At 39.1% G+C, this 13,253-nt stretch overlaps 1 protein-coding gene across 6 annotated transcripts in view; it reads left to right on the top strand.

Moving 5' to 3' along the window:
* The first annotated feature begins 2,786 nt into the window (after positions 1-2,786).
* The window catches only part of fam168a (family with sequence similarity 168 member A), a 114,546-nt gene continuing 104,079 nt past the window's right edge, over positions 2,787-13,253 (top strand). For 3 of the 6 annotated variants that reach the window (XM_087988321.1, XM_087988320.1, XM_087988316.1), the window contains exon 1: positions 2,787-2,903. The gene's annotated coding sequence lies outside the window, so the exon portion shown is untranslated. The remainder of the gene's footprint in view (positions 2,904-13,253) is intronic. The other 3 variants (XM_087988317.1, XM_087988318.1, XM_087988319.1) reach the window with 3 other exon arrangements.

Genomic DNA, 13,253 nt, shown 5'->3' with positions numbered 1-13,253 from the left:
TAGAACTGTGAATAAATCTTTGGGTCCTGGTGGACTTCAGCCTAGGATCTCAAAGGAGCTTAGTATTGGGGCAGTAGATGTATTACTGTTAGCTTCCCGAATTTGTTAGTTTCTGGAAAGGTTCCGTCAGTTTGGAAAATAGAAAATATAATCCCTCTTTTCAAGAAGGGAGGGAGGCAGTTAACAGGAAGGTAAAAGCCAGTTAACCTGTCATGTGTGTGGGGAAGACGCTAGCATCAATCATTAAGGAGATTAAAACCGGGCATTTGGAGAAACTCAGATAACTGGGAAGAGTTAAAGTGTTGTGAAAAGGAATTCATGTTTAAATGTTTCCAATTTATTGGAAACCTTTGAAGAAGTAACATGCAATGTGGATAAAGGGGAACCTGTTGATGCACTGTACTTAGATATCGAGAAGATATTTTACAAATTTCAATATGAGGTATTGCACAAAGTAGGAGCTCATGGTATAAGGTGCCATATAAGCTGGACAGAAGATCGGCTGGCTGGTAGAAAACAGAAAGTATGCATAAAATAATATTTTTCAGATTGATATGATGGGATGAATGGAGTTCCATAGGGATCTGTACTGAGCCCTTAACCTTTAATAATTTATATCAGTAATAGGGTGAGGGATCTAAGGCATAATGGCTAAGTTTACAGATGACACAAAGATACATAAGAAATTATTTTGCAAAACTGAATAACAAGGATGCAGATCAATATGGGTAGGTTAGGTGAATGGGCTCGAATCTGTCAGATGGAATTTAATGTGGGAAAATGTCAAGGTGTCAAGGCATTTAAATGGAGAACTGCAGAATTCTGAGGTGCAGAGAGATATATGTGCTCCAGCGCACAAGTGAGAAAATTTAGTATGCAGGTACAGCAGGTAATCAAGAAAGCCAATATTGGAGTGGTATCTATACAAGTGTAATTGATCATAACTGAACATGTATGGGGTTACCTTTGTATGGGGTTTCAGCGAGACCACATCCCAAATACAGTGAGCAGTTTTGGTCTTCTTACTTAATAAAGATGTAAATGCAATAGAGATGTTGTAGAGGGTGTTTACTAGATTGATACCTGTGAATTGGGTGGTTTTATGAGGAAAGGTTGGCACTGGAGTTTGGAAACAACTGAAGGGTATAAGACCTTGCAGTGCAGAAGTAATGTTCCTATTCTTGAACCAGAAGGCCTGGGTTCAAGTCCCATTTGCTCCAGAGGTGAACAACAACACCTCTGAACAGGTCAGTTTAAAAAAAAGTCATGACAAGGTGGACGTGGAAAGGACTGTTCTTCTTGTGGACCAGTCAAGACTAAGGCACACTTTTAGGGAAGAGATGTGATATCTTATTTGTCTCAATAAGATTATGCAGCTTTGCACTGCTCGGTCTCAGAAGGTAACAGAGTCAGAGACAATCTAACCACCAACCCTTGACATTCAATGGCATTACCCTCTCTGAATCCCCCCATTATCAACATCCTGCAGGTTACCATTGACCATAAACTCAACTGGACTTGTTGGGCGGCACGGTGGCTTAGTGGTTAGCACTGCTGCCTCACAGCGCCAGGAACCCAGGTTTGATTTCTACCTTGGGTAACTGTGTGGAGTTTGCACATTCCCCCTGTGTCTGGATGGGTTTCCTCTGGGTGTTCTGGTTTCCTCCCACAATCCAATGATGTGCAGGTTAGGTGAATTGGTCAAACTAAATTGCCCATAGTCAGGGGTGAATATGGGGTATGCGTGGGTTACTCTTCAGAGGGTCGGTATGGACTTGTTGGGCCAAAGGGCCTGTTTCCATACTGTAGGGAATCTAATCATATAAATACAGTGGCTACGAGAGCAGGCTACAGGCTAGAAATACTGCAGCGAATAACTCATGTCCTGACTCCTCACAGCCTGTCCACCACCAACAAAGCATAAGTCAGGTGTATAGTGGAACATTTCCCACCTGCCTGGATGAGTGTAGCTCAAACATGTTTCACACCATTCAGGACAAAGTAGTCAGTTTGAGTGGCAACTCGTCCACTCCCTCCACCCCCAGTAGCGTACTTTATACAGGACATTTGCCAAAGATCCTTAGACAGCACCTTCCAAACTAACAACCACTTCTAACTACAAAGACAAGGACAACAGGTACAGGGGTACACCACTATGGCAAGGTCGCCTCCAAGCCAATGAAATATATTGTCACTGGGTCAAAATCTTGGAATTCCCTCCAGCCATTCAAGAAGGCATCTCACTACCACCCCGTCAAAGGCAACTAGGAGACAGGCTATAAGTGTTGACAGGCTATAAGACAGTGTTGCCCCGTCCCATGAATGACTAAAATCTTAGGCACGGGAATTAAATTTTGTCAGGGGAAAGTGGGAATGTGGAATTCGGATCAGCGATTATCTCACTGAATGGTGAGGCAGAACTTGGTGAGCGTACTTCTGTTCCTAACTTGAGCGTTCAGCCTCTACCTGAATATCTACAAAGATTACCCGAAAGCTTACAAACCGGGGAGAAGCACTCAGAACACGGAGACGATCTTGAAGAAATTTAGTGAAAACCCTGAACAGCAAACGGCCTCACCTTCACCTAACACAGATCCAAGAGGCGAGGCTCACATTTCGCGACTGCTATGTCCACCGCCCGACCCCCGCGAGATGTAACGGTCAATCTGATTTAAGTGACTGACAGTTGGAGTGGTGGGGGTGGGGCGCAAGGGTAAGGCGTGTTACGTCATGGCGCAGAAGCCAGTGGGCAGGGCGCGAGTCGGACGTGGCGTCATGCCGTCGTTCCCACCCCCCTCAGCCAGTTGGGTTCGGTTTGCGAAGGAGGCTGAGCAGAACGGAGAGGGTGAGCAATATACACAACAGGCAGGCAGGGAGGGAGGTGCTCGGTCCGGTACTTACTGGTAAGCAGCACCTTTTATCCCCCTACATTTATATATGCACAAACAGCAGGTCCACTCCATCTTTATCTTTCAGTTTTAAGCTGAAATGCGTGTGTCCGTAATGGGGGTTAAGGAGGTAGTATGGAGTAGAGGCAGAAATAAAAAAAGAGATTTTCTCTTAAGATGGACGTTTTTTTGTGAGTGAAATCTGCGGCTTGATTGCGGCAGGGCTGATACCCTCCCCTCCAACTTAACTAATGAACTATTGGTGGTTGTGGGGGAGGGAAGAGCTGCGGAGATTTATTTGTTTGGGGGAGGTGATGGGATTGTTTCTATGTGGAGGAGAAAAATAGTAATCATAAAAATGGAGGTTTGGCGTTTTCTGAGTTTTGCTGGTTGGTTCCCCCTTGCTCATTGACTCTTATTCCCAGAGAAGATAAAGAGCTTTACTCTCTCTCACCTTAGGAATGCACTGAGGCGCGGAAATAACCGCGATTTAGGAAATACATTGAAATTTTCATTCTTATGGGAGTGTAATTTTTATGTTTAAATAAAACAATTGTTAGCTTTGAAAGGTAGTTCAACTTCTTAAGTTTTTAAAATTTCTTTCCCTAACACTGCCACTCAGTTCAGACAGCAGTTAATTTCTTTCTCCACTCCGTGCCTTTTCTCGAATCTGTGGCAAGTCCGATTGGAAGGGATAGTTGCTCCTTTTTTTTGTTTTATTTTAAAATGGACGTTGTTAGCTTACTTACAGACGCATGGTTGCATCTAATTGAACTAAAAGCGGTCCACCAGTTCAGTGTCGATGAATAAATGTTGATGTATCCAGTCGGTCATTTGTTGGGGGTGCTTTCTTTGTGATAGCGACAATATTTTCTTTTAGCCCACAGATCCCTTAAAAAAAACTACAAATGCGAAAATGGTCGTTATCGTTCTGCTGAGACAGAACTGCAGGCGCAAAACCGATTTTTAAAACCGATCATATGGTGCAATTTTTAAAATTGGTTTTATACATACAATATAAAATCGTGTGCTTTGAATTTCGAAAGGGTGTTCGCACTTTCTAAATCCTTGTTTGTGCTGTTTGGAAGCATGATACGAACACTCAAAATGGACGGGTTATGGCTGCTGCTTGTAAGAACTGAAAGACATTAAAATCAGATATTTTTGGATGAAGTCAAATATATTTTTATGCGTCTGCTGTTAGGCGGATTTGGTAGTCCCCCACTAATCTGTGCCTTTTGAACACTAGATAGGGATTTCATCAACTCAAGGCACAGTTTGCATTGATCTTTCGATTGTCTCCTGAGTCTAAAAATTCCTTCAGTTTTTTTTTCCTCGTTTTTCTCTGATGCAAGTGCGTTAACACTCACGTCAATCCGGAATTTTTTTTGTGTATATACTTGCATCGAACTGACTGAAGTTTACCCCGGTTTCTTTTGTGCAGATCTTAAGCCGCTTCAGAAGGAAGAAAATTGTTTGGAATTTTTTTAGTTAAAAGATTCCCAGAGGAGTTCTTGTCTTCTGGTCTTGATGTGCTGTAAATCCATATAGAAAACTGTCACCAACTCTAGGGTGTATACAATATCGCTGCTGGACTTGGCACATCTATACTGGAATTTTTTTTGCTTGTGATGTATTTTTCTATGACAAGTCTTCAATAAATGTGTTCACTTATTGATTCAGTATTTGGTTAATTGGCCAAAATGATATGTTGTTGATCATACGTGAAGCTGTTTACTTCAACAAATTAATTTTTTGCTGATGCTTTTCTTGAATCAATTTTTAGGTTGTGTATCTACTACTTGGGGGAAAAAATTCTGTCTTTGCTTTCAGCTATTTTGTTTTAGTCAGCTAGCCTAATTTCGTGCATATCTGGTTTAAATATAGAAATCCCAGCATGAAAATGTAGGTTGCTAGCTCTCAGTGGCTTGCCAGTTTTTTTATGATAAGTTGATGAGATGTACCCGATTGAATACCCCTCAGTATGCTGGTTGTGAGATTTTTACCTGAAAGCATCCAGTCTGTTCTGTGTTAAGGCATACTAGCTTTAGTAGATACTGCCCTATTCTCTACCCTTCAGCTAACTGATGCAATTTATAATTCCTCTCAGATAAATTTCAATTCCCTTAATCATTTTACATTGAGTTAGCACAGGGGAATGCATGTTAGTGAAATATGTAGTAGATATAAATTTCTTTGCAACATCAGATTCATTTTTGGACCAAATAGATTTTTACACTTATTGCAGGACTGTCTGGGACAATTGAACATGTTGGAAACGTGCCTTTTGAATCTAGCTCCTTAGCACCACAGGTCAGACAACAGTCTAGTTGGTCTTATTTGTAGCATTGGTCTTGAATTACAAAAGTTGTATTTTGTTTCTTGGCTCTTTAGTTCTGGCATGGATTTTTCAATTACATGGTTGAGATTTCATATCAAGAATGGGAGTGTTGCGTTGAATGTCAAGTTTGTGACCTGGAAATGATCTGAACTAGATTTATTGAGAACTCTCTCAATGTTGTGATTGATTGTGCAGAAATTAGTTAAATGTAATAATGCACCTAATTCTGAGGGAGTGTATGCCCTTCTAATTTTTTTTACCTTCAATTATGTGCATAAATTCAGATGCCATTCCAAATTGATCAATATGTAGAAAGATTGTTTAAGAAGTATAAATCACCAGACTACTTTGCGATTAGAGTACAAGTTCGCAATAGTGCCTTTATTCCCTGCTTCCATAAATTATACAAGATATGTGCGGATTGGTGAAGTTGAATGTGTGTGCTGTGTACCCAGCATTATGTAAGCAAACAATTAAGTGGGTGGCATAACAGCTATGTGTAAAATTAGTTATTAAAATGAGAAATCATATAATTCAAGTTTAATATGTGATCTTGTAATTGTTTGATCCAGTGTTGCACAATAAAAGTGCAATCTTGAATTAATTGGTTTGCCCCCCCATCTCCCAACCCAAAATTGGCTGACTTCCTTGGTTTGACAGTGCTGCCCCTGTAGTACTTGATATAGACCATGCAGCAGAGTTACTGAAGTGACCTTTACACCCGTTTACCTATGTAATGGAGAATCCCTACTGTATGGAAATAGGCCCTTCGGTCCAACAAGTCCACACCAACCCTTCCGAAGAATAACTCACCCAGACCCATAGCCCTACCCTATATTTAATCCTGACGAATGTACCCAACCTACACATCTCTGAACGCTATGGGCAATTTAGCATGGCCAATTTACCTAACCAGCACATCTTTGGATTGTGGGAGGAAACCGGAGGCCCCAGAGGAAATGCACGTAGACACTGGGAGAACGTACAAGCACCACACAGTAGTCTGAGGCTGGAATCAAACCCGGGTCTCTGATGCTGTGAGGCAGCAGTGCTAGCCACTGAGCTACCATGCTGCCCTAAGGTTATTGTAAATCGAGTTTAAAAGGCAACTGGATGGATATATGAATAGGAAGGGTTTAGAGGGATATGGGTCAGTTGCTGGCAAATGGAATTAGATTAGTTGAGGACATTTGGTTGGTATGGATGAGTCGGACTGAAGGCTCTGTTTCTGTGCTGTACATCTCTGACTCTACATGTCTACGTGAACCATAATAAATATGTGCAGAATATAACTTCTGTCAGTCATAAAACTGAGAATGTCCTGATGTAATTAGCGTTTTATTATCTGTTCTGGATAATTTTAAAAGGAAGTAAGACTTTTGCTTAGCTTCTGTTCATTTGGTTTTTTGATAAGATTTCAAAAAAAGCAACGTATCTTTCATTTTTTAACACAAGCTATAAATCCCCCCAATGTGCTGATTGTAAGCATTACTTTAGTATTGGGATGACAAAAGCGTACCTTGGGACTTAGGATGACTCTGTCTCCATTTAATATTCCAGATACATGTTATACTGTTTCCTTCCATCTTGTTTATCCATTTGTAGCTGGATTATTATGGGTAAAATTTCTCCTCATACCTCTTCACTGTTCCATAATACTCCCCAAGGATCAGTCCAAAGCCCCTCTTTCTGATTTGCGTGTTACCATTTGGCAAAGTTGTCTGAAGTTCTGAGTTTAGCTTTTACAAATGCTGGCAAATCTACCACCACCTCCCTTCACTAGCCCACTGAGTCTGTGGTCATGTTTACTGATGCCTATTATGTGAGCTGCAGTTTTCTCTGGCTAAATGTTAGGAAGTGTGAAATTATAAGCGTTCTCTTCAGCCAGAGATCCTGTATGTACACTGTGAAATTCAACTCCTTGTCCACCATTGCCTAGAATTCTACCAATTATGTTTTCAACCTTGGTGATCTATTCAACCTGAATCAATCCTCACCTACTCAATCACTAACTGAAACCTTTACCTACATTGTTTGTCTCAGCTCATCTGTTGTTAAAACCCTTGTTCAAAACTTTTATCTCCTCCGGACTCCAGCTTAGTGTTCCCCTGCATAGTTTCCCCAACTTTGCCATTCGTAAGTTTAAGCTTACTTATAACTTATTCTCCATATCCTGTGCCACATCATTTAATTTTATACTTGGAGAATGTTTGAACGCCATACACCATCAAACCAATTCCAATACAAAATCCTAAACTACCATTACTAACAGACTGGAATCTATATGACTAGATTCCACTGACTGGTGGTTTGCATTTATCATTATCTAAGCACTGTGTTAGTGTTTGAGACATTGTTGTTTTGATATCAAACGTGTAACATTCTCTCGTTTACACTGGGCTGTGCTTGCCTGAGGCCCAAGTTAAGAGAATACCAACATTGTGATGATACACTTGTGCAATTTCTGTAGAGTTGGAAAGAACAGGAGTGGAGAGAAAAGTGTGTATTGTAGTTAATATAGATACAGCAACAATTAGTCTGGATGGGGCAGTTATTGTGAAACAGAGGCCATTGATTTAGGGGAAAAAAACAGGTTTGTTAGGAGAGCAATCATATAAAATTTTTACTCGCTGAAACAAAACCAGGTATATGGTGAGAAAAGGTTAAGAAGGATATGGGCCAAATGCAGGCAGATGGGACTAGGTCAGTTTACGAAACCTGTTTGGCATGGGTTAGTTGTGCCGAAGCGTCTGTTTCTGTTGTGTATGACTATATGTATACAATTAAATTTCAGAATTGAGATATATGCAGTATTATTGACTATTTTATATTTCATATCAAAATGGTGCAAACAGAGTCTAGAACAATTCCACAGAAAAGACTGTTCTGGACTTGAAAGATAAGGTTGTTTTAGTTATACTATGTGGCCCATGTGTATCAAGGTATTTGTGAATCAGTTGGACAAAATCTTCACTTTATTCTGAAAGTAATTGACTGTTTGCCTCATTTGGCTATGTGACCACTGATATCTCACAATAAAGCATTCAGTTGTTGCCCAGCACCATCTATAACTTAATTTCAGTGAATTGAAATCTGCTGAATTCCACATAACTAATCCTCCTTTTAAACCCCAACCCTCAATGCAGAATTAGTCCTGGGCAAGTAACTGGATAGAACATGCACTCTTACCAACTCTTCAGCCTTGTAAATAAAAAAAACTTGCAAATTATTGCCATTTGTGCAAGGTTTTCCCCTCTGCTCCTGGCTTTTAAATGTATGCTGTTTTGGCAAACTGAAATCTTTATTGGAGCACAACACCTAATGAGACCATGATCAGTTCTGCTTGATGACTTTCTTATCCTGGCATTTTTGATCAAGATTCTGATACATATTTTTTGTTCAGCAGTATGGTATTTCGTAGTAATGCAGCAATTCTTTGTTTTTCAAGTTGACTTCAGAAGAGAACTTTTTGTTTGAAGTTAAAATTCAGGCAGATAGTGACTTTAGACCAGTTAGATAGCTGTAATTTAGAGTCTTTGAGTAGTAGGTAATTAAGAGGAATAATGTTAATATATTACTAATCTGAAGTGACGGTCCAAAATGCTAAATGGGAAAAATGCAGCATGTATTTCACAAGTAGAGAAATGGTAGATTATTTGGTGAAGGATATGCATCCAAAATTGCCACTACCTATTTAAGCCAATATCAACACAGTTATCATGTTTATTTCCAACATTTAGCCCCTTATCCTATCATTGATAGTTACTAGTTTCAGTTTTGTCATGAATTCCCTCCTTAAAACTACATACCTTTTTATTTTCTTTCTCTTTCAAAATTTTTTAAAATTCATCTCATTAAGTTGTAGATTGCTCCCTTCTAAGATCTTATGCTTTTTGTTTGTCACTTATTGGTTTCAGTAATCTTGTTTTTGTGAAATGTTCCATTAGTGTAAATATTTATATTAAGGTATAATGCAAACAAAGGTGAAGGTAATGTTGAAATTGAAATTTTGTTCATGACCAGTTCTGTGAAATAGTGTACCATATGTATTTGAGTAGCACTCATGAATCTCTTTTCATTGTCTTAAGAATTCACGGCATCATAAAAGGGAATTTCTTATTGTCATGTCTGCTTTTGGGCCTGCCAGTCAAAGCACATGTCAACAACAAGATTGGAAAGTGCCTATTTCATTTTGATTGCAGAACAGTGGAAAGAATATAGGTCACCATTCACTTTTTATAGGTATCAAGCTCAGCTCCTAGCGATTGACCCTGGAGACAGGTGGGTAGGACACCATTTCTTCCTCTTAAGCATGTAGTCTAGCATGACACTTGAGTGCAATGCTGATTGCACTTGAAGATACTGGCTTTCACAGATGCAACAATTATCCATCATCTGCCACCAAAAATTGAGTATTTTGTCATATTTCTCATTTCTATAGGTGGGAGGCTGTTTTATGAGAGATACATGTTGAATAGTACATAAAGGAACAGTCTGAGCCTTGATCTAATAAATTATTTGTACAATTATTGTTTTGACACATCAACCTAGTTTATTATGGATTTGTGGCTGGAGTGAAGATTGTGAATGAAAATGCGAAAGTATGTGTATAAGATGCTGAAATTTGAAATTAATCTTTCAACTGTAAATTTTCAGCTAAGTAAGCTTAAATTAAATTTGTTTAACAAGCTTTTTTTATTCTCAGGTAAACTAGATTTATTGAGGGCATCTGATTAATCTGGTATTTCGAATTCAAAAAAATTGGCATTTCTTTTAAAAAAGAAACTAGGCATATAGGAGCATATTGGTATGTTAATGGACTAGCTCTTAATGTACTTTCTTTTTATTTAACTATATGGCTACTTTTCTTGTTTCCATCAAGTACTTGTTTCCATCTGAATTGAGTACCTGTCACTATAATTTGGACGGGCACAGGCAGCATTTTCTTTCCTGTATTTAAATCCTTTGAGGTCAACAAATATCAAGTGAAGTGGCAACCTGTTCTCAACTTGTAGCAACTGGGATGCACAGAATCAGAGGATTGATAATCTGAGACTCTCCCAACCTAAATGTCCTCTGTTTGAAAATTAGCTATGTGGTCGATTGCAGCAATGATCCTTTTTCCATCTGTTTAAAAAATGTTAAGATAGTTTTTCCATATGTACCCTCTTCTGGTGGGAAAATCAAGAACAAGGAAACGGTTTTAACTGGAGTTAAGTTATTCATGAGTACAATCAGAAAACATTTTCTTCAAAGATAGGCAAGTAGGAATCTGGAAATCACTGCAAAAGGAATGCTTGGGTAATTAGAATTTGCGAGGCAGATACGTAAAGCAAACGTATCAAGGGAATTGGAGCAGTAATAGTTATGCATAGTTGAGGTGTCAATCAACCATAATATCATTGGCAGAGTTAGCTCGAGAGACTGATCTGCTCCTAAGCTGTTGGTACTCTTTTGATGGTATCGCACTTGTGTTTTGAATAGGATTCGTATTGTGCCTTGAGATTATGGGAAATGAAAAACAAATCTACGAGAGAAAGGTGGAGAGGAGAAATTGAGAGGGAGAGTTGGTTATTGTGTACAGTAACTGACATGAATATTTTGAAGCAGGAATGACGTAACTATGGAAGATGATTGGAAATGCCTCTACACATTTGCAGCTGTGGGAGGCTCCTGCTGGGACAGAGAGTAAAAAAACAGTCTTGAAATTGTGTGGAATAACTTATGTAGCTTTGTATAGCTCATACACGGTTTTTTGCCTACATTTTGAAAGGTTACACAGTCTCAGGAGATGAAATGTGAGAACACGCAGCAATAGGCATTGATACAGGCATCACACAGAGCATGTCAAACATATCTGTCTTTATAAGGACCTAGCAGGATGTTGACATTTGAGCACTGATTTATAATTCAGCATTTATTTTTGCTTTAAACTTGTCTAGGCAGATGAAAAAAAGTTAAAACTCAGTCTTTTGTATATAGAGAATCATTTTATGAACTTTATGGGATAACAATTTGGATTAAACTACAGTCTATTATTTTGTATAGTACCTATTTTTAAATTCACTGTACTTGATGCAAGTTAGAAACAATAATTAAGTAAAATCGGAGAATTAGCCATTTTAAATTGGACTGGAGGATAGCACATGGTGTGTGGATGTCTTCCATGAGTCCAAATGCAAGGATAAATAAATAAATAACTTTGATTTACATAGCCATCTTGGAATACCAAGGTGATGGATGTGCTAATGACCATGTAAATTCTTTGGCAGTGTAGACTGGCATCCAATTTGCACAAACAAGGATCAAAAAAGCAACTAATAATCAGTGTTTAACATTGATAGAGGATTAATATTTGCTATTTAACGGAAGAATTCCCCCAGCTTTTCAGGTAATACAGTAGAATTTCTTTATGTTCACGCGAGGGGACAGGCAGGTCCTGGGTTTGCTGCTTCATCTGAAAGCTGACTCTTACAGTGGTGCAGCATGCAACAGCAATTTTTATTTGAATAACAACTTATACTTGGTATGACTTATGAAATTTGTTATTGTGGGTGCATTAAAAGCAAAATATTACACCAAACCACAGGCGATATTGCAGATGATGACATATAGTCAGAGGGCAGTCTATAGCACATTTTAAAGAAGGGATGAAGGGCAGAGGGGTTTGTGGGTGGGGTTGGGTGCAGTACAATACCATACCATGGGAACTAGGCAACTGAAAGCAAGTCTCTTAATGGTAGAGTGATTAAGATTTCCCCCTTGCCCCACCCTCCCAGAATACATTCTGTTTTCACAGTTGCATCCCATGTAAAATCATGGACTGTGTAGAAAGTATGCATGCACTGATCTCAGCAAATGTAACCATTTTTTAAAAATCTATCAACCCCGATTTCAACATGGATGTGCCTTTTCTAGTAGTAACATCAGTTAGTGTAGTCGCAGCTAACATATGCAGTCTTAATGTGAGCATGTATATCTGGTTGAAAACACATCCTGAGATTATGTGAAACTAAGATTAGTAATGATCTGGTTTGATCTGAAATATCTGAGCAAAATGAAGCCTTTGGCTATTGAGTGGCATTTGTGATAGCATTGCTGAAGACAGTGCCTTGCTCTATCTAGTCTTTGATTGGAGGAAATTTCTTCTTGTCTAGTATTGATTTGGCCAAGAACCAGCAGAGAGTCAGGACAAGTGATGGTGGGGTAGGGCAGTGTATTATCAATGTGTATGGAAGCTAACATGTTACTGTAGTTCTGTACTGGTGTGTAACCAAGAATATATGCTTAATTCTCCAGTGTGAAGCATTGAGCTTATAACTTTTTGACTGAACTGAAAGTGAGCCAAGGCTGGCTGACTACCTAATTCAACCCAGAACTGTGCAGTACATTGTTCAGGCTGCACTTTGAGCTGAATGCAATATTCAAAGCACAGCATCCATGCTGTAGAAGTGGTGCAGAGGAGGATTGTAAGTTTGATTCCCTCATGTCACAACTTGATGAAATGTTAGAAAAATCATGGCTGATTTGGATCTTCATAGAAGCGTTCAAAAGATATCAGTGGAATAAAAATGCAGTAGCCAGCATAGTCATACAGCATAAAAACGGACCCTTTGGTCCAATTCCTCCTTGCTGACTATGTTCCCAAACTAAACTAGTCCTACTTGCTTGCATTTGGCCCTTTTCCCTCCAAATTCTTCCTATTCATGTACTTATCCAAGTGTCTTTTAAATGCAAGTGAACTTGCCTCCACCATTTCCTCTGGCAGTTCATTCTACACACAAACTACTCTCTTTTTAAGAAAAAAGTTGCTCCTCATGTCCTTTATTAAACCTTTCTATTCTCCCCTTTAAAAATATGCCCTCTAGTTTTGAATTCCCCCACCCAAGGGTAAAGATCCTTGCTGTTCTCCTTATTTGTGCCCCTCATGATTTTACAAATCTCAATAAGGTCACCCCTCAACCTCCAACACTCCATTGGGGGGAAAAAAAAGTCCCAGTATTTCCTTGCCTGTCTTTATAATT

This window comes from Chiloscyllium plagiosum, unplaced genomic scaffold, assembly GCF_037043375.1.
Source record: "Chiloscyllium plagiosum isolate Xiang-an unplaced genomic scaffold, Cpla_swu_hap1 HiC_scaffold_6, whole genome shotgun sequence".
In the NCBI taxonomy this organism is placed as follows: Eukaryota; Metazoa; Chordata; class Chondrichthyes; order Orectolobiformes; family Hemiscylliidae; genus Chiloscyllium; species Chiloscyllium plagiosum.
This window is presented reverse-complemented; position numbering and strand designations above follow the sequence as displayed.